Source organism: Schistosoma mansoni (genome assembly GCF_000237925.1).
Source record: "Schistosoma mansoni, WGS project CABG00000000 data, supercontig 0378, strain Puerto Rico, whole genome shotgun sequence".
Taxonomy (NCBI): domain Eukaryota; kingdom Metazoa; phylum Platyhelminthes; class Trematoda; order Strigeidida; family Schistosomatidae; genus Schistosoma; species Schistosoma mansoni.
In genome coordinates, this window is record NW_017386221.1 from 16292 (window position 1) to 20498 (window position 4207).

At 32.2% G+C, this 4207-nt stretch overlaps 1 protein-coding gene across 1 annotated transcript in view; it reads left to right on the plus strand.

Moving 5' to 3' along the window:
• The window catches only part of Smp_199610 (hypothetical protein), a gene marked incomplete at both ends in the record, with an annotated part of 19417 nt that overhangs the window by 14440 nt on the left and 770 nt on the right, over positions 1 to 4207 (plus strand). The window lies entirely within an intron of this gene.

Genomic DNA, 4207 nt, shown 5'->3' on the forward strand with positions numbered 1-4207 from the left:
TAAGGTGTTGAAGGAAATTATTTTGTAGGCCACTTTCCCTGCAACCAATTAATAACTGATCGTTAGGCTTAGTTATTGCGTATCGCATTGCCCTGTGAAAACTGCATTCAAGTTCTTAAGGATACGAAATGATTGTCCTACAAATACTGGTGTATGATGAAAACAATATTTATAGCATTCTAGGATTAAGACTAAGTAATCAGAATATGCTGGAAAAACGATTAATTTCATCGATAGTATGACTCAAGTGAAATTTATCCATCAACAAAAGAATGGAAGCACTGGACAGCCGTTTCATCCTATTGTGGTACTCCTCAGTGGCAGTGCCACATCCACGACCTCGCATCGATTTTTATCAAATTCTACACTAATATCAGCATTAATATTTATATTCATATATGAAGTTAATGATCTCAAGTTCAGATAAAGGAGAAGGGTTGAGCATAGCGGTTAACGACCCTATCTCGTAGAAGACTAACTATCTAGAAAAAAGAACACTAACCAGAATAAATTAAAAAGAATTAAATGATATAAAAGGAACATCTAGTACATTAAAATAAGCATACAAATAATGAATAATATGATAAAATGAATAAGTATATTGATATAGAATATGTTGCAGAGATTCAGAAAACTCCTCGAAAAAAAAAATACTCTGAAAACATTAAGAAGTATCTTATTCAATCGATATTTACTAGAAGTTTTGTCAGAAACATCTAGAAATTAAAAAATCACATGTCAAATTTCTGATTTAATGATTAACTATACTTCTATTATGTTTAGTAGAGTTTCTAAATTTTTTTGCAAAACCCAAGATCATCTAAAAAAATCATAAAAACCGTAGAATTTCTATGCATAAACCAACCTTTGAAGTCAATTATTTTTTTCTAAAATTTGCGCCTTTTCTCTCATGTTCAAATCGCCATGTAGATTTAGCCTAGGGGTTAATGGAAAAGCTTAGTAACCGAATCTAGTGTTCAATTAGAAAACTTATCAGAATATAAATCAAAGCATGAAAAAATCACAAAAAAAAAATTATTGAGATCAATAATCAGTATAGGGGTTTTCATAGAGAATATAAAGTTATCATAGATAACATCATGGATTGATCTTAATCTAATTATTATTGAAAATGATGAAATACTGAATGATCATTTAGTCTTACAGGGCGAATACTTAGTTCCTAGAACTATTTATCACATCCTATTTCATCTCTTGCATATTGTTGAATTTATAGAATTTTAGGCTAATGATCCTATCCTGTGTATTCATAATAAATTCATAACACATTCATCTATTGTAAGCAAAGATGGATAGTGGATAGCAGTGGAATTCAGGACGCGTTTTTCGTCCTATATGGGACTTGACTGCTGGATGTAACTGCATCTCAGATTTGATGTTCACTCTGAGACTCGAAACCAGTACCTTTCGATTCAGACGCCATTGAGTTATCAACTCAGCTACTGAGTCCTGATAGCCGCTTGCTTTTGCAATGAGGTGGAGTTTAAATTCACTTAATATTATTTGTTTTAATCTTCCCATTGATGTTTAGGACTGCAACTGATCAGTCGCTTATTAGCATATGTGCATACTATGTGTATTGACTCGATATAGTCTTATTTCACAAGCACTGTAAGCAAAAATGGATAGTGACTAACAGTGGAATCCAGTTTGACGCTCGTTGCGTCCTATTTGGGACTCGTCAGCTGAATGTACCTGCATCTCAGTCCTAAACATCAATGGGAAGATTCAAACAAACAATACATTCATCTCTTGTTTAGTAGGATAAGATTAATAAACAATTCAAAATAATTCTTGATATCCTCTATTTGTCTGCTTATTTTCATCTCTTTCATACCTTTTTTTTCATTAATAATAAATTCACTGTAATTAAGAATAGATATTTCTTATTACGTAATTTAAATGGTAATTCCTTCAATCAATCTTCTTTCTTCAACCTACGTATTTGTTCACACTTTCATGATGTTTATCGCTTTTACATATACTTCAATACCTGTCATTATAACACTTCATATTTCTTAGGATTAGTTGTGTAATCTGTAGTGCGGTGCTTCGTTAATAGTTCACCTCGATAACCGTTATAATACAAATCTTAACGGTGCATAGTATCAAAAGGCAAAGAGAAGCGGCAGCTACAGTATTATTGACAAATGACGCAGGCCAGAAAGTTATAAGCACATTAGTAAATATGAGCGAGCGAAGCATAAATGACAGGCATTGGAGATGGCGGGTAAGCCAACTCTAATCAAGTGTTAATCAATATTTATAGTCAGACAAGAATAAATGACACACATGTAATAAATAGGATAAGGAGTGTACACACACCCACGCTCATATAAAAATGGTCATGGTTCATAAGTGAATAATTAGCAAGATCAAAACATGACTCTGAAGGATAGGTGAATTGGCTTGCCCATAAACTGGAATAAAGTACATGAGCTTAACATATCAACCGATACTACAAATCCTTGTTGTTTGTCACAACAATGTGTCTGTCAATATATCACCATAAAATAGGAATGACTTAGTGTGAATCAAAGAAACAGTTGGAAACCTTAGATATCCCCCAATGTAAGTTGTATTCCAAGCGTTAATCTATAGTGACAAGTTTCTTTTTCGTTTGCTCACAGTAAACATTTGGAATAAATCATATTATTTGCAGATCATCAAAACTAGCAAACACTCATGTAACCATTCATCCTTAAACAGATCAATATATGTTGATATTAGATAGAGAAATACATTTTAGAATGTTACTTTTTGTAATAATGTAGTGAACAAGAACACTAACTGAGGACAATGGAATGTATGTAAGCACCAATTACAGACTATCTCACTAAATACAGTCAATAGTTAATTTGCAAAATAACAATCAATTGTCTCAATCTTAACTGTTCCCTCTGCAAATATCAGTCCGTCTTCTTTGATTTCATTGTTCATGCATTTTTGTACCGATTGCGCTTTATTACTGTTTTTTCTTTATCGATCTTCTGCCAAAATACATTCTATGTTTGACCATCACCATATACTACTTATGTTGATATAAGTAGACTACACTACAATATTAATTATACTATCTATTAGTTGAAGTCATGTTCCTTAATGTTATCTTGTTAAATCTTTTTGTGATTCATTGATGATCATTACAAAGTGCGTATAATCAAGGTCACAAATTCACCTTTAGGTTATCCATAACTTTTTCACTGCTCCATAGGTGTTGCATCCAGGATTTTGAATCATTTCTTCATTCATTTGATGAGTGACCGCTAAATACTATAAAGATTTCATTTGGAGTATCAAGTATCTGGAGTTACCAATAATTGTCTGATGTTAATCTGTCAATGTAATAGAACATAATATACTCTATGTAAAATACATATACACTAATCACTAGGGCTTCTTAAAATGAAATCTCAAGAGAAAAAAAACTATGTGCTAGTTGATGTGTAGACGAGAATTATAATGATTGGTTGTATGCTTGATCACATTTGTAGATAGTTTGACAGGTGTCACATAAGTTATATATTCCCCTATTCTTAGTGTTGATTATTATTATTGATTGATTGGCCATTTGGTGTTGGATTGTGTCGGGTTTTGGTGTGGAAATATGTTGACGTTCTAGTCAGGCTAATCACGTGTTCTTGATCTGAGTTATGTATTGAAGTCCTATAGAATAGAAACTGGTAGGGAATTCAGTGTACATATTTGTCTAGGGTAAAATGACGTCCTATTCGTGTAAACAAGGAAAAGGACCGTTATAACACTAGTATCTTGTATTCATTCAGTAAGTAATCGAGAAACTGATCAAACGTTTTAGACATAACACACTTATTGAACATTAAAAAGTATATGAGGACAACCTTAACCAGAATTTCTATCGATTACATCTTACTAACAGTTAAAAATAAGTATAAATAGTCAAGATATAAAATTACACAAATTAATCAATAATAACATGGCAACAAATGGATTAATTGAATTAAAACATGATTCCGGTGACAAGGTAACTACGTGATAATGTTGAAATATTTCTCCATTATGTTGTAGTGCCGCGATTCGTTAATCGTTTACTTCGATAACCGTCATAATTCTAATCTTAACGGTGCGTAAAATCAGAAGACAAAGGATAGCAACAACTACAGTTTATTGTCGAATAACTCAGGTTAGAAAGCTAACAACACCTGAG